The 25,670-nt window shown below is 41.1% G+C and overlaps 1 non-coding gene across 1 annotated transcript; it reads left to right on the top strand.

Moving 5' to 3' along the window:
* Positions 1–13,012: 13,012 nt before the first annotated feature.
* Positions 13,013–13,085, top strand: trnac-aca (transfer RNA cysteine (anticodon ACA)). The gene has a single exon. It is a non-coding gene; the product is annotated as a tRNA-Cys (tRNA).
* Positions 13,086–25,670: the final 12,585 nt, after the last annotated feature.

Here is a 25,670-nt window from a genome sequence, read left to right as displayed (position 1 = left end):
CTCAGGAAAGGAGAGGTCACTGTGAATGGAGTTTTCAATAGCCCACTGAAACATTCCAGAGATGAAGAGGAAAAGATTGCAAAGATGATTCTGAATAGGACCGAAAATAACGGAGTGTTGTTATGGGGAATTTTAACTTTACCAATAATGATTGGAAAGTTTATAGTTTGAGTAAATCTGATCGGTAAGTTTTTGTCCAATGTGTGCAGGAGGATTTCCTGACATAGCATATAGTCAGGCCAACAAGAAGCAAAGCCACATTGGAATTGGTACAGGGTAATGTACCAATCTGTTCGATGTGGAGGGAAGTGAGCACTTTGGTGATCGGAATAGGTGGTACCTATTCATCTGTGTCACAATTGAAAAAAGGCAATGCTGTCGAGAAGAATATTGTGATACAAACGATTAGAATACACGAAATTAATGTTTGTAAGGAGTTTCTGTTGGCAATTCTTGAAAGTGTGAAAAAAGATCTGTCCGTTGGGCTTGATGGGATGTATCCTAGGATTCTCTGGGAATAATGGGTGGAGACATTTAACTGTGGACTTTGTGTCATTGGCGTCTCTGTGATTAGTGCGAGAAGACTCAAAATTAATAAATATTGACCCCTTCTCTAAGAAGAGGAGGAGAACTTTGATAATTGCAGAACATTGAGCCTCAGTTTCGTTGTAGATAAAGTGTTGGAAAAAGTAATGAGAGATGGGATTTATGATCATCTAATAAGGAAAAAGTTGATTCGGGATAGTCAATTCGATTTTGTGAAGAGTAGTTTGTGCTTCACGAACCTGATTGAGCTCTTTGAGAATTTGAGCTATTCGGTGGATGAGGGTGAAGCAAATAAAATGGTGGATATAGTTTTCACTTAGGCATTGGTAATATTCCCCACGGTAGGCTACTGCATAAAATACATAGACGGATGATTGAAGGTTTTTTTATTGGTTTGGATCAGAAACTGGCTAGCTGAAAGAAGACAGAATGGGTAGTTGATGGGAATTATTCGTTCTGGATTTCAGAAACTAGTGGTTTCGCAGAAGGTTTTTTTTTCGGTCCACTGCTGTTTGTCATTTTTATAAATAACCTGGATTAGGGCATGGAATGATGGGTCAGTAAATTTCCCGATAACACGAAGCTCAATGGAGTTCTCAACAGTGTCAAATGTTACTGTAGGTTACAGTGGGACCTGAATAACCTGCAGAGCTGAGCTCAGTGGTGTCAAATAGAAATTAATGTGGGAAAATGTGAGGTCATTCACCTTGGAAGCAGCAATAAGGAGAAAGAGTTCTGGGCTCAAAGTAATATTTTTGGAAGTTAGGCTGAGCAGAGAGACCTCGGCGCTACTGTGCAAAAAACACTACAAGTTACCACCCGTGTTGACAGGGTTGTTTGGAAGGAGCATGGAATGATTGATTTATTGGGAGAGAGGTTGGGTTTCAGAGCCATGAGGTCATGTTGCACTCCAAAATTCTCTGGTGGCCGCAATTGTGGAATTGCATACAGTTCTGGTCGCCACATCATCGGACGGATGTGCAATCATTGGCCAGGGTGCAGAGGAGATTAACTGCGGTGCGGACTTTTTTGGAGGGCAAGTCTTACGAGGAGAGACTGCGGGAACTCGGGCTGTTTATGACAGAGAGAAGAAGTTTGAGAGATGATTTAATAGAGACATACAAGATGATCAGATGCTTTCTTAAGGTGGACAGTGAAGGACAATTTTTTTACAAATGGTGATGGTTGGCACAAGGGCACACAGCTTTAAATTGCGGCTGATAGATGCCGAGGCATGTTCTATTCTCAGTGAGTAGAAAAGGTGCATAACGCCTAGGATTCAACAGTCGGAGATGCACTAACTTTTAGGGCTTTTCAATGATCGGGGATAATCTTTTGTGTCATAATTATAAAAATGTCGTTCGGTTTGACATTTGATTAGGATCGCGTTGGGTGTAACATCAAGGGCCAAAGAGTCTTTATTGTACTGTAATATTCGGTCCTCGAGCTGTTCTCATCCTGATGTTGCAATCATCCTGGCCAATATCAGTGAAATGAGCGCCTGGCGTGGATCAATCTCTCAACTTCGGCAGCTCAGACACCTCCAGTATGCTATAGAAGCACGGCAACCTGATCAATTTCCCCAATGGACCTGACATCAGAGGACGTTCAACGGCTCCTGTTCTTGCCACTGAGGCCAGAAATTCAATTACTCAATTTTTTGCTGTGAATATGAATTGAAACACACATCAGAGGTGGTTGTACTGATTATTGATCATCCATTATGTCACATCAGGTTCAGGAAAAGGACAGAGAAAAATGTGGTGAAAAAAGATGTTATTGAATATAATTCTGGATTAGTGGTGCTGGAAGAGCACAGCAGTTCAGGCAGCATCCGGGGAGCAGCAAAATAGACGTTTCGGGCAAAAGCGCTTCATCAGGAATAAAGGCAGAGAGCCTGAAGCGTGGAGAGCTAAGCTCGAGGATGGCGGGGGCGGGGTGGGGGAGAAAACGGCATAGAGTACAGTAGGTGAATGGGGGAGGGGTTACTGAGTATAAGTTTACCGTGGCTTCCTGCAATGATCACGGGCGATTTTTGGTCACTACTGTACTGGGATTTTCCTCCCATCAGTTTCAATTCGTCACAGAATTCGATTCACTGACACTGCACCAAGTTCCTTTGGAAAGTTCATATGACACATTGACCAACATTGCACACAACGTCAATAATCTTCAGAATTACGACATCCAAGAGCACGTGGCATGGTTTGTATAAATAGTATACAAAGCGCCATGCTATGCAAGATCTAAGTGAATTCCAGTTTAGATTAGATTACATTCCCTACAGTGTTGAAACAGGCCCTACGGCCCAACCCACCCAGACCCATTTCCCTTTGACAGATGCACCGAACACGACTGGAAATTCAGCATGACCAATTGAAATGACCTGTAAATCTTAGTATTGAGGGAGGAAACCGGAGTACCCAAAGCAAACCCACGCAGTCACAGGGAGAACGTGCAAAATCCACACAGTCAGTTGCCCAAGACTGTGAGGCAGCAATGCTAATCAATGAACCACTATGCCACCAGTGAGCCACAATGCAAAGTAGCAAGAATCCAGAGTAATATTCAAAATGTCAGATATTCATATTCATTACCTTGGTCAGAATTCCAGCCTTGCAAGGGCAAGTCTGCCCCTGAATCCACGTGGACGCCTGTTCCATTGGTCCACCTGGAAACCTCTGTTCAGCCTGACAGAGCAATCAGAAATCTCCACTTTCTGATCTGAAGCTGCGATAGGATTTGTCTAATCCAGCTGAGAGAGCAGCGAGGTACACGTGAGACCTTAATATTTCTTGATGTAGATTCACATTGCCCTCATTATGTTAGTGTTTAAAGACCTGGACCAGAAACAGCCCAGTCAGGACGGAAGATGAGGAGGCCATTCTTCACACCGCTCCTGCCCCGCCCCGCCATTCGATATCATCATGGCTGAGCCAGTGTGTTAATGTTTTTTTTTCAGCCTATCAACATCATCGTGTTTCCTACTGGCTAACAGACATAATAATCGAGCTCTATCTTCAATAGACATCGAAATTGTTCATTTGTGCGAATAAAGAAGGTCCGTTTCAAGGCATTTGGGTTCCTGCTCCAATATTGCAGGTTTTGCAATGGAGCAGCCGAGTCTGGTCTGATCACATATCAAACCAAGAACTAAACCGCGATTCTGCTGAGACACATATCGATGATCTTGGAATGTCAACTTCAGCAATCACGAGGAAATCAAACGGGCTTTCTCTTGCTCCACAGAGCCGCGCAAGCAGGCATTTTTAAGCACACAGGGTTGCCTTTGCCTCGGGACTCCCATCTCACGTAGGTCTGCCTTCGTCACACTTTCCAGTACTAGGTGCTTATCCAAGTTTGCTCTGGCTATTCAAGTGTTTGTCTACACTCTGCTTAAGTATTCTACTGACATGTAGCTATGCCACACTTTCAGATAGTGAAGTCCAGCCAAATACCACTGTCTGTTTGAAATTATTTATTCTAAATTTCCGCTTAATCGCTTGTCTCTTGCTTTTAATCTATGCTACTGCGTATTATTACTTCCCAAAACATGCTTATTTCTGTCACACATATCTCTCTTCTTCATAATATGTGCACGGTAATCAGTTTCTCACACAGCCTTCTCTGCACTTGGATAAACAGCCCCAGGCTGGCTCGTCTACCTTTGCAGTTCAAATGTTCCAGCCCTTTGTCATTCTTATCATCTCCTAAGAACATCTTCTCCTGGAATCAGACGCTTCCTGCAACCTTCAATGGAAAAACGTCCTCTGAAGAAAGGACAAAATGTCTCAACAAAACTCAACAGCTCTTTTCCATCTATGGAGAGAAAGGAGAGTTAATGTTTCGAGTCCAATGATCCGTTTTTGAAACTAATGGGACGAGCAGGTGCGAAAAGAATGTGAAAGAAGGCGGACGGGTCTGAAATGATTGAACTCGATGCTGGGTCCTGAAGACTGCAGAGTCTGTCAGTAGAAAATGAGGTGCCGTTCTTCCAGCTTGTGCTGTGCCTTGAAGGAGCACAGCAGCAGACCAGAGTCTGAAATAGTGCCTTGGGAACACCGTGTAATATTGAAGTCACAGGAGACTGGAAGATCAAGATAACTTTTGTTGATTCCATACAGAACGTCGGTGATCTCAGCTTTGTCACTGACTCTGTTTTTCTCTCCCCATTGTGCAGTGATAAAATTCAGAGGAGGAAATACAGTTGCCTGGATTGAAAGTAGTGCTGACCAATCACTAAAAACAGTGTCTGGAAAGTCACACAGTGAGGAGAGGTATGGTAACCCAGCAGGTTAACTAGCTTAAACATTAGAACGTTACGGTGCAGTTGGCCCTTCGGTCCTCGATCTTGCACTGACCTGTGAAAAAAATGTGATGCCCATCTAACCTTCATCGTTACATTATTATCCACATATATGTCCAATTCACATTCAGTGAGTCTACGACTGTTGCAGGCAGGCTGATCCACGCCGGAACTACTCTCTGTGTGAAGAAATTAGCACAGTTATCTGTCCTAAATCAATCGGCATTCAATTCAATGCTGTAGCTCCTCGTGTTGGCCTTCGCTATCTGAGGAAAGAGGCTCTCACTCATCACTCTATTTGACCTTCTGATAATCATATAAATCATGATTAAGTCACCTGTCAACCTTCTTCTCTCCAACGAAAACAACCTCAGTCTCCTCAGACTTTGTTCGTAAGACTTTCGATTCACCCCCGCCACCATCCTCGTAAACCTCCTTTGAACCCTTTCCAGAGATTTCACATTTTTCCAACATTCAGTGACCAGAGCTGTATGCAATACTTGATGGTACCCTACCAGGTGGTAAAGCTGCAACTTCTGTGATTTTATGGAATGGTGTTTTCTGGGCAATTGTTGGGATGCAAGGAATACTGGTCCAGAGGGTCGCGACAGAAAATGTCCTGCAAGTTGTGGAGTTCAGTGGAATGGGACATTGGAGAAAGTGGAAAAGAATGTATACCTTCCACCGCTTCCTGTCACCAGTGAGCATATCCAAGTCACATTCAGACATTCAGACATATTTCCTCATCTTTAAAAGGTATGCACACTTTCTGTTTGCCATGCGAAAGTTTTGTAAATTAATTCAGTACTGACAGGATTACCGTTCAAAGCTGTGTGACAGATGTTGCAAACGGTCATACCAGACAAAATGAGGTGCGACGTGAAAAAAAAATGTGTTTCATTCAGGAAAGATAACATAGAATTGTTCATAGAGAATTGTTCATAGAAAACTGTGTTGAACGGTCTGCTGATTTTTTTAGATGGGGGAAGAAGACGTCCGCATGAGCACCACTCTCATGCTGACTCTGATCTCCAGGATCTGCAGCTCTCACTTTTACCTGCGGGAAAGGGAACAGAGTCATCATTAACAATTGTGTTTTGAAGTGGAAGAATTTTTCAAGCGAAGTTTGATTGAGCGTTGGGATGTGGAAGTTCTGGATAGATTAGTTGAGCCCAACAGCATTCTATGATTGATCAGAGTCCCCAGCGCGCCCATGAGTTTCTCTGATTGGTTGGTGCACCAATGCCTACAGCTTGGTCATGTAGAACTGCCTCTTCTACACTGTTGGCCATTATACATCATCAGTTTAGATGGGTCCTGCAGCATGCACAGGGTTAACATGATTGGAGAGCATGCTTGCGGCGAGTGATCATTGGAACGAAATGTTGTCGTCTTCAATCGATAGTTGGTGAGTGAGGGCGAAAGGGGAGGGAAGCACCAGGTGCTAGAGCCCAGTTAGAGGTTTCATGTTTGGTCATTATATGACTCTGGACTCAAACACAGTGGCTCTGGGCTCGCCAATTAAGCCAAAGAGAGCCTGAGTCTCCTTCCCAGAAACAGACCCCAGTCAGCCGCCGCTATTTCTGGTTCATTTTTATCTTGTTTTAATTTATCAGGTCACTGTTGGTTTATCTATCTTTAGTGTGAACAGAGATGAAAATAAATGATACTCTTTGAAATCATTGTTGTGGTCCAGGAGGATGTGGTGTTGTTGGGAGACGTTTGGCTGTGTATTAGTGACTGGGATTGATGGTAAAGTGTACCCCATGACCACCGTCCCTTACCTTGCTGGAAATATTTCAGATACGAAAATAATGGACATCTGTGTCCTTTTCTTGAAACAAAAACCTGCTTTGAAAGGTGGTGCAGATTGGACTGAAACAGTGACAGTGATTATCTTTTTTTGCTTGTTCAATTCGTGCACATCACTGCTATTAATCATGTCCGTGCTAACATCACGGCTCTTATACAGTTCTCAGTGGGTTGGGCCAGTGGCACAATGGATAACGCGCCTAACTACAGATCAGGAAAGTGTAGGTTCGAGTCCTACCTGGCTCGAGGAGAATGCAGGCATTTATTACGCATTTGGAAACTGATTTCTCGTCAGCCGAAATAAGATATGAGTTTTTAATCTGCAGGAATAAGAATGCCTTCATTAAATGCCCACGAAAACCTGAGGGTCAATATTCCAGAGACATCACGGGAGGGAAGCCGAATAGTCGCACACCTTGGTCGCACGTTTCCATTTCGCAAAGCCACGGATCGCATCACTGTTGCTCGCGGGAATGCTCGGCTTTGAGCATTTTTTTGAAACTCCTTGGCCCATGCATTCAGAGAAGAATGAAGAGTTAAATGTCCAACTAATCTTTATAGAGAGTGAGTTCCAAAGTCTACCACCTGCAGACTGATAAAGTTTTCTGATAAATCTATTCAAAGCTTACTGCATCCTGTCTGAAATCTACAAACCTGGTGATCGATCAAGAGTAACTGTTTCCTTCAATCTGTAATTCCATGCTCCTCATCATTTCATACACGTTAATCATGTCCCCTCACAATCAGCTCTGCTCTGAGAAAAGTAACTCCCGTTTTGCCTAGGCCAGACCACTAAAAATATTCTTATGCAGGAAATTCGGAGTGTAACGTCGCTGTTTGTTTTGGTGAGTGTGTAGTTGTAAGTTGACTTACAGTTTTTAAAACAGAGAGAAAATTATTCACAAAACTAAGGAATGAAACACAATGAACAGAATATAAAATACCCACAGATCTTAAGTATCTAAAGTAGGCTTACTTACGCTTTTCAAAAAAATACACAACAGTCCTGATAATTTAACCCCATAAACACAGAATACAAATGAAACTGGTTTACAGGTCGATATTAGAGGGGCAGAAGATGAGAGACATTCACATCACTGGCACATTGAAAACCTTCGTGTAATTATGTGTGGCTGATACTTTGGTAATAGTTAACAAAATATTTAGGCTGTCAAATAAATTTTGAAATTCTTGTGTTCGCTGAGGTTTCTTGCCTGTTTTTAGCAATTCGGTGAGTTGAGCAGTCGCACTTCTAACAGTCAGCACAAACTTTCAGAAAAAGTCACTCAATCCGGTAAACCATCGTACTGCTCTTTTCGTCAACAATGTATAAAAATACCCTATAACTTTCGTTTTCACATCCCGTGAGGCTATTTGTCCGTGTTCAACGACATAGCCCAGGAAGGTGACTTTGGCTTTGGCAGATAGCCTGTAGACCCGGGTTCAATTCCCGACTCAGGCGACTGACTGTGTGGAGTTTGCACGTTCTCCCCGTGTCTGCGTGGGTTTCCTCCGGGTGCTCCGGTTTCCTCCCACAGTCACAAAGATGTGCGGGTCAGGTGAATTGGCCAAGCTAAATTGCCCGTAGTGTTAGGTAGGGGGTAAGTGTAGGGGTATGGGTGGGTTGCGCTTCGGCGGGTCGGTGTGGACTTGTTGGGTCGAAGGGCCTGTTTCCACACTGTAAGTCTAATCTAATATACTTTCAGTTAGGTTTACAAATCAGTTTGACTTCCGTATTCGATCAAACAAGCCCGAGAAATTCTGTAAATATTCAATCCGTGAGAGACTGAATGTTCCAGGCACACCACACACCAAACTGTTGTGTATCCAGCAATTACCTTGTCCGTTAACCTCTGAAATACGAGTGAATTTTTTTTTGCACAAACGGCATTACTTTAAATTTCTGCAGTCCAGTTGGCGTTACAAAATTGACTTTGATCTTTCCGACAAAGTTTACTGTCAGACACCTTTGAGGAACTCCAATTTGGAAATGTAAGTTGCTCTTCCAATCTCTTCCACATAGTCCTCCAACTGCAGATGCGTAGATGCACCAGTCTTTCTAACAACATTGACTTTGTGATAGTCCACACATAACTTTTGGGTCTTACCTGACTTTGGCACCATGATGATGGGTGAACTCCATTCATTGAAACTCACTTTGGTTATGCCATCTTGGAACATACGTGACATCTCCTTATAAACTTGCACCAACTTTATAGGGTTATGCCTGCAAGGATGTCACAAAATCAGAACAGCAACTCCTATGTTTACATAATCTACAAATAGGTTATTAATTCCCAGTTTATTTCAGCATGCAAGAGTAATAACTCTTACGATTTTCTTCTGGAAGAGAACTGAATAACATTACCAATATTGGACAACTTTTGCATTGTCCAATTTTATGGCAGGAACGTCCAAAGCAGAATTCGCTGAAATTGGTTCTTCCCAGTGCGTTGTATTCAATAACACATTCTCCCCTTGCGTTCGTTCTCTGCCAAAATACCATTAGCGCATATTCCCATCACACGTTCTGTGAGATTCCTTCATGTCAGGAGTTCCTATCAAGTAGCTAACCTCACTCGATTTCCTCTTAATTTGATAAGGTCTTCGAAACCTTGCTCTAAAGTTTCACCAATTAATGAAATTTAAATAAATACATTGTTCCCAGTGGCAAAATTCTGATTTTTTTGTTTCTCATACACTTAAATACTGCTTCACCATTTGCTGCGATAATTTTAAGTGCTGTCTCGACAACTCTCCAACATTATTCAGTCCAATTCTAAAATTTGACACATCGTCCAAATTCGTGGACTCTGTAACCTGACTTATTAATGTTTCCTTATTAAATTTTAATGGTCCTCTTTCTTTATGCCCCAAATTGGTCTCAGATGATCTTAGTTTTGTGGATTCTTTTGATATATCTCTGATCGCAAACAGCACTGACGCAACTCCGTTATGGAAATAAGCTGGCTACTCCGAACCATAAAACCTCAACATAGTCTTTAATAATTGACGTCGCCTTTCCAGTGCACCATGTGATTCTGAATGGTACACAGTGGCTTTGATTCATTTTAATCCGAAGCTATCTATATACTCCCTAGAAAGTTGGATGTGAAGTTTGACCCTTGATCTAATTGTATCTCTGATAGTAGTCTTTATTTAGTTTTTTTTTAAAAAAACTCGTAATTTTTCCTCAATCGTTTTAGCTGTCATCTTGCAGAATTGAACAGCATTTGGAAATCTCGTCAATACATCCAGTTATGTTAATTAATACTTATTCCCATCTTTTCTTGGATATAGGGAACCTACACAATGCATCAAGACAATTAAGACAGATTCCTTGAACGCTGCAGCAGGTAGTAAAGGTGCAGGCTTTATTTTTTCCCATGGTTTGAAACGTATGACACGTCAGGCAAAATTCAATTACATTCATCTGCAATCCAGGCCAGTAAAAATATCTTTGTAGTTTAGCTTCCGTTTTCCTCACGCCTAAGTGACATCCAATATTTTGGCACATGTGGCACTCGCAGTACCACTTCTCTGTACCCTACTGGAAAAAAAAACATTCTGCCCATTTCTCACATGTTTAAATATATGTTGGTCTCCATTTCCTCCTTAACATATCATTTGCTAAGTAATATCACACAGGGATGCATTCACTCTCCTAACGAATATGTGTCTTCTGATCCAAGCGTTTTAATTTTTCATCTTTCTGCTGTAACTCAGTAGCATAGCTGAGCTGAATATACTTGCATTTTTAACGTTTGTCCCCTGCTGTGTCCCACTTACTTGATATTAAAAACATTGTAATCTTGATGCATTGTGTAGATTCCCTACATTCAATAAAAGATGGGAATGAGTACTAATTAACATAAATGGATGCAATCATTTTTCAGCTTCCTAATCTGTGCTTTTTGATTTCTCTTGCTTTCGATTGTGAGTCTGTGATCGCGTAAAGACACAATCTGGGAAAATTCCTTTATCAACGTCCTGCATTGCTACTCTTGCCTGCAGCTCGACTGGCTTTTCAACTGGAGTATGAAGCAGGCTAACCGGTGATTGAGCGATATCATTTGCAAGCACAAATTGTATTCTTGGAGCTGAGAGTTTGTCCAGAACTCCCACTACAAATTCCCCACTCTTTTCTGCCCACTCTAGCTTCACTGTACATCACTAGGCAATGTTTCGTCCCACCATGAATTCCTGTACACATAGTTCTTCAGGAGTACATATTTCCCCATCCTTCTGCATCACAGACTGAGACGATCCTGTGTCCCTATATACTGTTACCTGTCTATTTGCTACTCCTCGCCAAGGTAAATAACCTTTAACTTTGCAGTTATATTTTTCAAGCAGACATGGCACTTCCCCCTTCCCAACCTCTGATCTGTTTGTGCACTCTGATGCAGCTTTCCAGCCTCCACTGTGCTTTTTATTACCAAGCCAACAAAACATCCAGGCTTGTTTTGTTTTCCTGCATTTAATTTTACAGTGCTTTCCATAGTTCTCCAATACTGATTTCATGTGGCCTACTTTATTGCAATGAAAACCTCAGATCTTGTTCCCTTGAAGGTTTTCCTATATATCCTGTGATAAGTTATCCTCATGATCTTCACAGAGACTTAACTTTCCCTTTCCACGTGAGGATTTCTCTTTTCCCAATTTCTATCCCTCGGTCTTAAAATGATTCTGGAAGCCCATCCTTGTTTTATGGATCAGTTCATTACAATCAGCCATTTCAGCTGCACTCTTTGTCGTTTTAACAATATGCTCTTCCAGTGTAATCTTATCTTCAGCATTTATCTCCAGCGTTTTAATGTGAATTCCTTTAGTAATTGCCAATTTCTGAAGTTCAATCTCTGTCAGCCTTTCTCTCTGCTCTTCTGCTCTCTCTTCTTCGAATCGTACCTGGAACTGCTTGAAATCTGGTCTCTTTTCCTTATCTCTCGCGTCTAACTCAAGCTGCTTCATATTCAATTAACATTCAAACATCTCTGCAAATTCTCATGAATTTTCCAGCTGGGTGAAATGCTGAGCTACTGCGAGGAGTGACCTCTCCTTTTCTCACAGAAAGACGCAAATACAACCCCAACATTTTTGCTTATTCCAGAAGCCTGGCTGAATCAGTTTTTTGTAAAAATGCCAACTTTTCATCGTCCATAGTCAAACAATCCTTTGTACCTAAATGGGACATGCTTTGCCAAGAACTGTCCGCGACAATCCAAATCAACACCCGAAATGAAGACGAAGGCACATATCCGTTGCTCTTTTAATCCATCAACTATCTTCCAATTTGTTATGAGCTAGGCTAAATCATTCAAAAAGTTATTAAGCCGACAACGCAGATCGTAACATTATATTCCTTTTCGTTAAGTGTACAGTGATAATTACCCAATTAGATAATTATAAAAAATCACAAAATCACGTATACAAAAATTTAAAAATATATAGAATACCCACAGAACTTAGTCCTTCCAAAATAGACTGAATTATGTCGTTCTGAAAGAACACAACACTCCGAAAAAAAACACCTTAAACACAGTGAAAATGAAACAAAAGCATACGGTTAAAAATTAGAACGGCGATGTATTTCACCCTGACTCCAGGAAGGCAACACACCATCCTTAAATCCAGTCTTCTGCCACAAAAACCCCGGTCAGTTCCTCTCACGATGGAGTCCTGCAGCATGGAAAAGGTTAACATGATTGGTGAGTATGCGTGCGGCGAATGATCATTGGAATGAAATGTTGTCGCCTCAAAACGATAGTCGGTGAGTGAGGGCTAAAGGGGAGGTAAGCGCCAGGTGTTATAGCCCAGTTAGAGGTTTCATGTTTGGTCATTATATAATTCTGGACGCAAACATAGTGTATCTGGGGTCGCGAATTAAGCCAAAGACAGCCTGGGTCTTCTTCCCAGAAACAGACCCAAGTCAGCCGCCGCTATTCCTGGTTCAGTTTTATCTTTTTTTTTAATTTATCAGGTCCCTGCTGGTTTATCTATCTTTAATGTGAATAGAGATAAAAATAAATGATATTGTTTGAAATCATTGTTTTGGTCCATGAGGATGTGGTGTAGTTGGGAGACGTTTGGCTGTGTATTCGTGACTGGGATTGATGGGAAGGTATACACCATGAACACCTCTGTCCCTTACCTTGCTGTAAATGTTTCAGAGACGGAAATAATGGACATACGTGTTTTTGGTAGAAAAAAACCTGCTTTGAATAGTGATGAAGATTGGACTGAAGCAGTGACAGTGATTATCTTTATTGCTTAGTCAATGAGTGAACATCACTGCTATTAATCATGCCCGTGCTAACATCACGGCTCTTAATCACCCCGCTGTCCATCGTGCCAGTGGCGCAATGGGTAATGCGCCTGACTACAGATCAGGAGACTGTAGGTTCGAGTCCTACCTGGCTCGAGGGCAGTGCAGGATTTCATTACGCATTTAAAAACTGATTTCTCTGCAGCCGAAATAAGGTATGAGTTCTTCATCTGCATTAACGAGAATGCCTCCATTAAATGTCCACGATAACATGAGAGTCAATGTTCCAGCATCATCACAGGAGGGAAGCCGACGAATCGCACACGTTGGTCCTGGGTACCTTTCTATTTCACAAAGCCACCGATCGCATCACTGTTGCTCGCGGGAATGCTCGGCTTTGAGCATTTTTTGAAACTCCTTGGCCAATGCAATCAGAGAAGAATGAAGAGTTAAATGTCCAACTAATCTTTATAGAGAGTCAGTTCCAGAGTCTTCCACTTGCAGACTGATAAAGTTTTCCGACAAATCTATTCAAAGCTGTCTGAAATCTACAAACTTTAGTGATCAAACAAAAGCAAATGTTTCCTTCAATCCGTAATTCCATGCTCCTCATTATTTCGTACACGTCAATCATGTCTCCTCACCATCAGCTCTGCTCTGAGAAAAATAACTCCCGTTTTGCCTAGGACAGACCACTCAAAACATTCTTATGCAGGAAATCCAGAACGTAACGTCGCTATTTGTTTTGGTGAGTGTGTAGTAAGATTTACTTAGAATACTTTGGCTAGGTTGACTTCCAGTTTTTAAAACAGCGAGAAAATTATTCACAAAAGTAAGGAATGAATCGCAATGAACAGAATATAGAATACCCACAGAACTTAGCTATCTAAAGTAGACTTAATTATGCTTTTCAAAAAATACACAGCAGTCCTGATAATTAAGTTCCATAAACACAGAATACAAATGAAACTGGTTTACAGGTCGATATTAGAGGGGCAGAAGAAGAGAGACATGCACATCACTGGCATCGATAGGCACACTGAAAATCTTCGTGTGGCTGATACTTTGGCAATGGTTAACAAAGTATTTAGGCTCTCAAATACCTTTTGAAATTCTTGTGTTCGCTGGAATTTCTTGCCTGTTTTTAGCAATTCGGTGAGTGTAGCAGTGCCACTTCCAACAGTCAGCACAAACTTTCAGTAAAAGTCACTCAATCCAGTAAACCGTCATACTGCTCTTTTCATCAACAATTTATAAAAATCCCCCGTAACTTTCGTTTTCGTATCCAGTGGGGCTATTTTTCCGTGTTCAACGACATAGCCCAAGAAGGTGACTTTCGCTTTGGCAGATTTACTTTCAGCTAGGTTTACAAACCACCTTGACTTCCGAATTCGATCAAACAAGCCCGATAAATGCTGTAAATATTCAATCCATGAGAGACTGAATGTCACCAGGCACAACACACATCAAACAGTTGTGTATCAGACAATTATCTTGTCCGTTAACCTCTGAAATATGAGAGAAGTGTTTTCCGTACAAACTGCATTACTTTAAATTTCTGCAGTCCAGTTGGCGTTACAAAATTGCCTTTGATCTTTCTGACAAAGTTGACTGCCAGTAACCTTTGAGGAAATTCAACTTGGAAATGTAAGTTGCTCTTCCAATCTCTTCCACACAATCCTCCAACTTCAGATGCGTATATGCACCAGTCTTTCTAACAACATTGACTTTGTGATAGTCCACACATAACTGTTGGGTCTTACCTGGCTTTGGCACCATGATGATGGGTGAACTCCATTCATTGAAACTCACTTCGGTTATGCCGTCTTGTAGCATACGTGACATCTCCTTATGAACTTGCACCAACTTTATAGGGTTATGCCTGCAAGGATGTTACAAAATCAGAACAGCACTTCCTATATTTACATTATCTACAATTAGTCTAGGAATTCCCAGCTTATTTCGGCAGATCTCCCCATGCCAGTGTAATAACTCTTACGATTTTCTTCTGGAAGAGAACTGAATAACTTTACCAATATTGGACAACTTTTTCATTGTCCAATTTTATTTCAGAAACGTCCAATGCAGAATTCTCTGAAATTGATTTTTCGCAGTGTGTTGTAGTCAATAACACATTCTACCCTTGCGTTCGTTCTCTGCCAAAATACCATTAGCGCATATTCCCATCACATGTTCTGTGAGATTCCTTCACGCCAGGAGTTCCTATCAAGTGGCTAACCTCACTCAATTTCCTTTCAATTTGATAAGGTCTTCTAAACCTTGCTTTAAAGTTTTAATGATTAATGAAATTTAAAGAAATACATTGTTCCCAGTGGCAAAATTGTGGTTTTTTTTGTTTCTCATACACTTCCTGATTCAAAATTTGCTGCAATACTTTTAAGTGCTGTCTCGACAACTCTCCACCATTACTTAGTCCAATTCTAAAATTTGACACATCGTCCAAATGCGTGGTCTCTGTAATCTGACTTCTAAATTTTTCATTATTAAATGTTAATGGTCCTCTTTCTTTCTGCCCAAAATTAGTCTCACATAGTTTTAGTTTTGTGGATTCTTTCGATATATGTCAGATCACAAACAGCACTGACGCAACTCCCTTATGGAAATATCTGGCTACTCCGAACCATAAAACCTCAACATAGTCTTTAATAATTGACGTCGCCTTTCCAGTGCACCCTGTGATTCTGGATGGCACACATTAGATTTGATACGTTTTAATCCTCAGCTATCTATATACTCCCTGGAAAGTTTGCAAGTGAAGTTTGACCCTTGATCTAATTATATTTCTGATGGTCGTCTTTCCCTAGTTTTTTTTTTAAAAAATCGTAGTTCTTCCTCAATTCTTTTAGCTGTCATATTGCACAATTGAACAGCATTTGGAAATCTCGTCAATACATCCAGTTATGTTAATTAATACTTATTCCCATCTTTTCTTGGATATAGGGAACCTACATAATGCATCAAGACAATTAAGACATATTCCTTGAACGCTGCGGCAGGTGTTAAAGGTGCAGGCTTTATTATTTCCCATGGTTTTTTGGTTAGTTGAAATGTATGACACGTCTGGCAAAATTCAACTACATTCATCTGCATTCCAGGCCAGTGAAAATGTGTTTGTATTTTAGCCTCCGTTTTGCTCACGCCAAAGTGATATCCAATTTGTGGCACATGCGGCACTCGCTGCACCACTGTTCTGTACCCTACTGGGAAAAAACCATTCTGCCCATTTCTCACATGCTTGAAAATATGTTAGTCTCCATGTCCTCCTTAACATATCATTTGCTAAGTAATAACACGCAGGGATGCATTCACTCTCCTTCCAAATATGTCTTCTGATCCAAGTGCTTTAATTTTTCATCTTTCTGCTGGAACTCAGTAGCATAGCTGAGCTGAATATACCTGCATTTTTAACGTTTGTCCCCTGCTGTGTCCTACTTACTTGACAATAAAAAAAATGTAATATTGATGTATTGTGTAGGTTCCCTACACCCAATAAAAGATGGGAATAAGTATTAATTACCATAAATGAATGTAAACATATTTCAACGTCCTAATCCGTGCCTTTTGATTTATCCTGCTTTCAATTGTGAGTCTGTGATCGTGTAAAGACACAATCTGGGAAAATTCCTTTATCAACGTCCTCCATTGCCACTGTTGCCTACAGCTCGACTGGCTTTTCAACTGGAGTATGAAGCAGGCTTGCTGGTGATTGAGCTATATCATTTGCAAGCACAAATTGTATTCTTGGAGCTGAGAGTTTGTCCAGAACTCACTACAAACTCCCCACTCTTTTCTGCCCACTCTAGCCTCACTGTATGTAACAGAGCAATGTTTCGTCCCACCATGAATTCCCGTACACATAGTCCTTCAGGAGTACACATTTCTCCATCCTTCTGATCACAGACTGAGACGATCCTGTGTCCCTTAATATTGTTACCTGTCGATCTACTACTCCTGGCCAAGATAAATGAACTTTAACTTTGCAGGTATATTTTTCAAGCAGACATGGCACTTTACCCTTAGCAACCTCTGATCTGTTTGTGCACTCTGATGCAGCTTTCCAGCCTCAACATTGCTGTCTATTACCATGCCAACAGAACATCCAGGCTTGTTTTGTTTTCCTTCATTTGACTTTACAGTGCTTTCCATAGTTCTCCAATACTGATTTCATGTGGCCTACTCTGTTGCAATGGAAACCTCAGATCTTGTTCCCTTGAAGGTTTTCCTATTTACCCTGTGATAAGTTATTCTCATGATCTTCACAGAGATTTAATTTTCCCTTTCCACGTGAGGATTTCTCTTTGCCCAATTTCTATCCCTCAGTCTTAAAATGATTCTGGAAGCCCATCCTTGTTTTATGAACCAGTTCATTACAATCAGCCATTTCAGCTGCTAACCTTGTGGTTTTAACAATATGCTCTTCCAGAGTAATCTTATCTTCAGCCATTATCTCCAGCGTTTTAATGTGAATTCCTTTAATAATTGCCAATTTCTGAAGTTCAAACTCTGTCCCCCTTTCTCTCAGCTCTGCTGCTCTCTCCTCTTCGAATCGTACCTGAAACTGCTTGAAATCTAGTGTCTTTTCCTTATCTCTCGCGTCTAACTCAAGCTGCTTCATATTCAATTAACGTTTAAACATCTCCGCAGATTCTCATGACTTTTCCAGCTGAGTTAAATGCTGAGCTACTGCAGGGAATGACCTCTTTTTTCCTCACAGAAGGAGGCAAATACAACCCCAGCAGTTCTGAATATTCCAGAATCCTGGCCTATATCAGTTTTTTGTAAAACTGCCAACTTTACATTGTCCATAGCCAAACAACTCTTTGTACCTAAATGAGACATTGCTTTCCCAAGAACTGTCTACGACAATCCAAATCAACACCCGAAATAAAGACGCAAGCACATATCGGTTGCTCTTTTAATCCATCAACTATCTTCCAATTTGTTGTGTGCTAGGCTAAACAATTCAAAACGTTATTAAGCAGACAACCCAGATCGTAACATTGTATTCTTTTTCGTTAAGCGTACAGTGAAATTACTCAATTAGCTAATTACAAAAAATATTCACAAAATGACGGATTGAAAAAGAAAAAAACAGAATATAGAATACCCACTTAGTCTATCCAAAGTAGACTGAATTATGCTGTTCTGAAAGTAGACAACATTCCTAAAAAAAACAAGCACATTAAACATAGTAAAAATGAAACAGAAACTTACGGGAAAAAATAGAATGAAAGAAGGAGAGAAGTTATTAATTAGTGCACCACTGCTGCAGGATCTAAAAACCGGAATTCAGCATTCCAGAATGACCACTCTTTTACCATTATACAGTTCATTTCTAAAACATAAAGTCTTTGGCCTCAAGCCTCAGCTGTTGATGGAGAAAAAAAAGGCCTCACAGCGAAGAATTACATCACTATAACACTTCATCTGATTCGGAGCCTGAACTGATTTACAATGCCTTTGATAAAAAAAAAGTCAAGACACTTAATCCTTGAGGAAAAGTACAGCTCGTTGTTTTTTTTAAAAGAGAACATCTTTGTGACAGCGCAGTCTGTCCAAACAATCTTCGTAACTGAAATTCTACAAACAGACAATGTCCTGATAAATCTGGTCTGCACAGTTTCCAGTGCTGTCACATCCCTGCTATAATGATAATTGCAGAAAGACACTCAATACTCCATCTAGAGCCGATTGAGCAAATGAACTTAACAACTTAGAAATCCACAGAAACTGCACTTTTTCAATAATGTGACTTTTGCACAATACTGCGCCGTGGAGAAAGTGAGAACTGCAGATGCCAGAACTCAGAGTCGATAGTGTGGCGATGGAAAACACAGTTGCTCAGGCAGCATGCGAGGAGCGGGAGAATTGCAGTTTCGGACATAAACACCTCATCAGGAATAAGGTTTGAGGTCGTGGGGACTGAGAGATAAATGGGTGGTTTGGGAATTTGGGGGCGTGATAGCTGAGAAAGTGATGAGCAGATAAAGGTGGAAAATAAGATACGAGTTCTGCCAGGTGGTGGAGTGGGTAGGCTGGAAAGGTGACGTGCAGGACATAAGGGCAATGCTGAGTTGGAGTCATGAAACTAGAATAATGTGAGCGAAGGGTGATTGAGGAAACTTGTGATCCCATGTGGCATCAAGGTCCCAAGTGGAAAATGAGGCCTTCTTCTTTCAGGCGTCAGGTGTTTAGAGAATGTCAAAGAAGGAGGCGCAGGACCTGCATGGGCTTGGCAGATTTAGAGGTAGAGGATGATTTACATCGGTGATGAGCTTCCAACTGCATATCCAAAATATCATTACGAACATGTTGTTACATCTCAGGAACAGTATCTGACACTACCCCCATCTAAGTAGAAGGCGAGGATTGCAGATGCGAGAGATTGTAGTCAGGAAGGATAGTGCTAGAAAACACAGTGGTTAGGCAACATCTGGGGACTATGAATGTCAATATTTCGAACATACCTAGCGAAGAACTTATGCTCAAAAATCGATTTTCCTTCTCCATGGATGCTGCCTTACCAGGGGTACTTTTCAGGATCCACGCTTTTAACTCGACACCACCTCCACTCAACTGCTTTAGAAAATTAAGATGCACCTGTCACCACTCAGTTGGTTCTTCTGCCGCATGCGAGAAAAACTGCAACATTCTTTTCCCCATAAATATCAGGTCATTGAGTTCACTAAAGAACAGAAAACTGCAGAGGCTGATTATCTGAGGGGAAAAAAATGTTATAGAATTCTGCATTCTCTCAGTGCAACTGAATGTTTGAATATAAAGTTGGTAAAGGAAAAGAGAAATCTGCAGTTTAATAACCGCTACATTCTGTTTCTCAAAGGAAAAACGAGTTTCATCAACTGGAATGTTTCAATCAGGCAATGCATGCTAACCCTGTCAGGTACTGAGAGGAATGGTGGAATAGATAGTGGCTTCGCCTTGCTGAAAAGATGAAAAATATTAATTTGACTTCCGAAACAGTTGATGCTCCTGCAGAAAAATCAACGTGACTCATATCCCAGCACAGCCATTTCGGTGAGTATTTCAGAGTCCTGCAATATCACACTTAATTTAAAAGATCTTTATTGATTGTTCCTTATAAATATGGCATTCTCCATTTCATAGTGCATTGGACAATATTTTACCCACTCACTTTCTCATTGGTACATCACTCAATTTCAGTACACCTAATGTTCCATACACGACCTATCTACCAAACTGCTTTCACGAAGAAAATGTTTATTTTTAAAACAAAGACTAAGCTTAACCAATACCTGTTGGAAATCAACCATCATTCTGTCACTCTCTATACGTTGTTTAGTGTGACTCAGTGCCTGTCACGTAAAATCTGTGCCCTCCAATTTTGAACTTCACCATCATGCAAAAACAATTTCGGCCAGTTGCCTATCCATGCCCCTCATGATTTTGTAAACGGTGAGAACGTGGAGCGCTGCCTGGAACATTCCAGCGAAAAATCCCCTGCCAACCCTATCTCCACGCTTATCTCAAGGCCTCGGCTCCCCCCAACATCCTTGCCAATCATCTGTGAGCAGTTTCAATTTTCACAAAATCCTTCCTGTAGAAGTTGACATAATTGGAAACAGTATTCTAAATGTCATCTCACCAATGCTCCATATCGCCACAACATGACATTCCAATTTGGACAATCGAATTTCTGACGAATGACGAAAAGCGTGCCAAGTACTTTCTTCACCACATTGACTCCTTGTGGCACCACTTTATCTGTTTTTATAAATTTTGCCTTGACTGATAAAGTTGTGATTTTCACTATGTTCTGCTGCCTTCACGGATATGTGGACCAACGTGCAAAGTCTCTCTGTTCCTGTGGGATTCCTCGTGTCCTGTCAATCATTGAGTAATCCGTTGACATGTTACTTTCAATGTGCACCACCTCATGTTTTTCATGGTTAGTTTCAACATCCCTTCTCTGAATTTGACATTTTATAAATCCAATTCTGAGCTCCTCCTTCCTAAAAGGATCTTCCTCACTATTTACCATTTTGCTAATATTCGTATCATCGACAACTCTGCTTATCATTTCCTCATAAGTTGTTCTATATTCTTTACACACATTCACAAACGACATGGGACCGAGCATTCATCCTTGCGTCACACCATTGAATGCCAGTTCCAGTCACATAAACAACCTTCTATCACCATCCTGTGTCTCGTACCACCACCAATTTAAGTTTGGTTCCAACTACCAGGGGACCTTAAATCCCTTTTCACTTGTATCCTCTTACCACTCTTTAGAGTGGTATCGTGTTGAAGGCTATGTTGAAATCCACACAAACAACATCAACTTCACTACCCTCGTTAAAAAAAAACCTGATCACTTTCCAATAAAATGTATTTAATCCAATCTGTTAGGTATGGCATTCTGTAACAAAACCGTGATGACTCTCCCTGATGAAACCTTGCCTGGTGAAGTGGCAGTTAACTCTTTCCTTCAAGGTTTGCTCCAAAAGGTTTCCTTCAACTGATGTGAGACTCACTGCTGTGTGATTCTCTGGTTTATCTCTCCCAATCTTGCCTTAGTCCAGTCTACTACAACCTCAAAGATGAAAGTAAACCATTGCTCAGAATACCTGCAATTTCATCCTTTGTCATAGAAAGGAACATAAGATACAAGTTCGTACTGAATTGGGAATATGCCCACTTCAATCCGGAAGAACCACGACCACTTCCTCAGTCCCTATGTCAAACTGCTTAAGAACTTTTCCGTCCCTCCTCCTGCATTCTGCCCGTATATCTTACCACAAGAGGACTGTTCGCTCGCTGAACAAGTAAAGTGATTCAGTCAGTTACTCCATTTGCTGACACGACTGTACTATCACTCTGGGGGAAGATCATTCAGATATTTTAACTAGAAGACCCTGTATGAAGCATTTGTGGTTATGAAATATTTTGCTTTGATAGCCACAGGGTATTACAGTGACAAATGGTTGAATTTTCTCCAACTGAAAAACATTGACTTAATTCCAACTCTTGTGGAGATTCCTATCTGTTCACATCTGACATGACGGAGATTTTGCTCTCTGTTGTTTATCATATCCAGAACAGAGCTACGGCACAAATCCCAAGCACATGATTTCTATTTTCATTGACCGATGAAGTCGATGCCAGTGGCTCACATTGTAATGGGATTCATCAACAAGAGAAACTTTCAGGATGAAAACAGTTCCGTCTTATGTGCAAGGGGTCATTACAGAAGCACAGTAACAAGCTTCCTCAGGGTCAAGACCAAAAGATGCTGGAAAGAGAAATCAGATTTAACATTTTCGGTCCAGTGACCCCGTCCTTGGCACTGATGGTTTCCAGGAAAACTTCGGTCCATATACAGAAGATATGTGGGGGCGCAGTTATTAGGAGGAAACGAGATGTCGGGATAGATCCGAAAGAGAGACGAACAGTTGGACATAGGAATTGATAATGATCCGTTTGGAGCATTAACAACTGTTCACAGAGACTGTTTATGACTAACCAAAGGTAGTGCGTGACTAAGCCTGGTGAGTGTGTCGGGGCCAATGCATGGGAAACTTCAGGCCTCTAAAATGACTGAAATTGATTTGGAGGATCGTGAGGGTCCTCAAGCAAAAAATGGTCTGCTGCTCATTCAGCATGCGCTAAGCTATGGTGGAAACTGCAGAAAGACTGAGATAGAGACGTTCGCTCTGAAACATGGTTCTGTGCTAAAGGAGCAGTGAACTGGAAGCTTGGGGACATTTTTGGCGATAGAACTTGGCATCCTGCAAACGGTCATTCAATCCACACTTCGTTTCCCAAGGTAGTGGCGACCATAATATGAGAAATAGACTAGATTGTGCGAACCGAAGGGAAAGTATTGCTTCACTTGGAAAGTGTATTTGAGCACTTGTATACTAAGTAGGGAGGTCAGAAATGGACAAGTGAGGAGAAGCAAGAAGCAAGAAGTAAGGATACCGTAGAAGATATTATTATAAATATTTTTAATCAATGAGTAAGAATGCGACCATAAAGGCACGAAACCTGAATACTCATGCTTTTCGGAAGAAGGTTGGAGATATAACGGCATAAATCATCACAGATGAATACGATTTAATACACATTGCACAGAATGGAGACAACATAGTCAATAGTGGGAGGTATATATTGACTGGTATGAGACAATTTGGAAGGACGGCAAGGATGGTAAGGAAGGTGGTGGAACTCAAACATTGAAGGACAACGTCAGACCGATGCTGACAGATGATATAGGTTCAATGGAGACTGAGTTTGAATCCATTTGGGAGGAAATTAGAAGTTCTAAGATGAAAATGTCACTGATTGTCGGAGACTATCCACCTCCAATTTTTAAGATCGCATTGGGGAGGACAGTAAACAGAGACATAAATAACAAATGAAAAGATGGTATGGCAATTATCATGCGGGAATTTAATCAATGTGTCGATCGGTCGAAGTAGCTCAGTCACTGTAGCCTTGACGAGGATAGTGTGAGTGTATCTGCAATAGATTCTTTAAATAATGTGTAATGGAACAGGCCAACAAGGGGAGAGGTTAAATTAGATTTAGTGCTGGGCGATGAACACGGCAAGATGTTAGATTTGGCGATAGGTGAGCACTTTGGTGATAGTTGCCAAAATTCAGTTATGTTTACTTTACATTTCAAAGGGATAGGTATACACCGGACTGCAAGCGCTATTGCTGGGGGAAAGAAAATTGCAATGCGATTAGATAAGGTTACGCATTCATAGGTTGGGCAAAGATACGACATGGAATGGCTAGAATTGAAGTATGGAGCTTATTCAAGGAGCAGGTTCTGTGTGTCTTTGATAAGTAGGTACCTGTCAGAGAGGCAGGAAATTGTCAAACACAGGAGCCATGATTACTGAGGAAGTTGAATCTCTTGTTGAAATGAAGAAGGCTTGTGTTCCCATGAGATGTGAATGCTCAGTTAAGGAGATTGAGATTTAAAGTTAAACAGGAAAGGCCTGAAGAGAGACTGAAGGCGAGCCAGGAGGGAACTGAGAAATTGTTGACAGATAGGATAAGAGAAAATCCTAAAGCTTTCAATCGGTATGTGAGGGCTAAAAGAATGAATGTAATAAAATGTGGCCAATGAAGGACAGTCATGGTGCGTAGTGCGTGGAGTCACAAGCGATGGGGGAAACGCGAAAGCAATGTCTTCAGTCAGGTTTCGCAGAGGAAAAACAAAATGTTGTCGAAGACAATAGTGAGAAACAGGCTACGAGATGAGATAGGACTGAAGTTCCCAAAGACAAGGCGTTACAAGCTCTGGAAATGTGAACATTTATAAATTCCCCTGAGCCGGATGGGATTTATCCTAGGATTCGCTGGGAAGCTAATAATCAGATTTCCAAGCCTTCCACTTTGATATTCATGTTGTCATTGTCCAAGGTTAGAGTACCAGAACACTACAGGATATTAAAAGTTGCACTCTCAATCTAAAAGGGGAGTAGAGAAAACCCTGGAAATTATAGACCATTGACCCTTCCGATAGTTGTGTGTAAAGTGTTGGGAGAGTTCCATGAGATAAGATTTGTAATCATCTCGATTGGAATAAATTTATGATGGAAAGACTGATAGGAAAGACATACAACCCACTTACCATCCTGATCTGGAAATATATTGCCGTTCCTCCAGAATCACTGGGTCAAAATTGTGGATTCACTTACCTATAATTTGGATCTGCCGACAGCACACAGAAACGATGGTTCAAGAAGGCAGCTCATCATCACCTTATCCAGTCAAATCAGGAATGAACAATAAATGCTGACCTGTTCTGGAATACCCACATCCGATGAAGAATAAAAATCATATGCTTTGGTGTTCTGAGGATTCTCTCTTATTGAGATACTTCTGGATTTATTTGAGGGGTATTCAAGATGAGGATTTGCTGTTGGGAAACTGAAACGCAACATTACATCAGAATTTGAAGGAGTTGCTTTGTTCCATGTAGGCTGAACCTGACCGGCCTTTGAAAATGAAAGCAGAAAGCTACATTCACAGGGGAGTGAAAATATTCACTATCTGAAATGTCGATGCATAATTGGAGGTCCGCTGGAGAGAAACCGCGGAAACGTGGTGACGATTCAATTAATGTCTTCCCTGAAAATTCATCAGGGCAACCACACCGGGGGAAAGCCATTCACTGTTTAAAGTGTGGAAAGGGAGTTGCTCAGTTGTCTAGCTTGTTGACTCACCAGTGGGTTCACACGGACAAGAAACCATTTAATAGCCCAGAGTATGGAAAAGGCATTAAAAGGTCTCACGAACTGCTGTACGATCAACGTGTTCAGGCCAACATTCAAGTATTCTCAGAGGAAATGGGTTTAGGCCGTCATTTGATCTCACTTTACAGCTGCGAACTCAGTGGAGAGAGGACGTTCGCCTGTTCTAAGAATGGGGAAGGATTCTTTCAGTCATTCAGTCTGCTGAGGCACCATTGAGTTCACACAGAGGAGAGACCATTCGTTCGTTGTGATTTGAGATAATTAATTGATTCTGGCAATCTGCTGAAATACAAACGCGTTCATACTGGAAAGAGACCATTCACCTGAATGTATACAATTTGCCTTTGAATGGAAAAGTGAACCAGAATTGACTTTCTGGGTGTACCGCTACACTAAAGAAGGCATTTGCTAATTCCACTGTCCGGTGGAATTTGGGCTAATATAATACAAGGATTAAGAACATTTG

The sequence above is a fragment of the Hemiscyllium ocellatum genome, unplaced genomic scaffold, assembly GCF_020745735.1.
Source record: "Hemiscyllium ocellatum isolate sHemOce1 unplaced genomic scaffold, sHemOce1.pat.X.cur. scaffold_124_pat_ctg1, whole genome shotgun sequence".
In the NCBI taxonomy this organism is placed as follows: domain Eukaryota; kingdom Metazoa; phylum Chordata; class Chondrichthyes; order Orectolobiformes; family Hemiscylliidae; genus Hemiscyllium; species Hemiscyllium ocellatum.
This window is presented reverse-complemented; position numbering and strand designations above follow the sequence as displayed.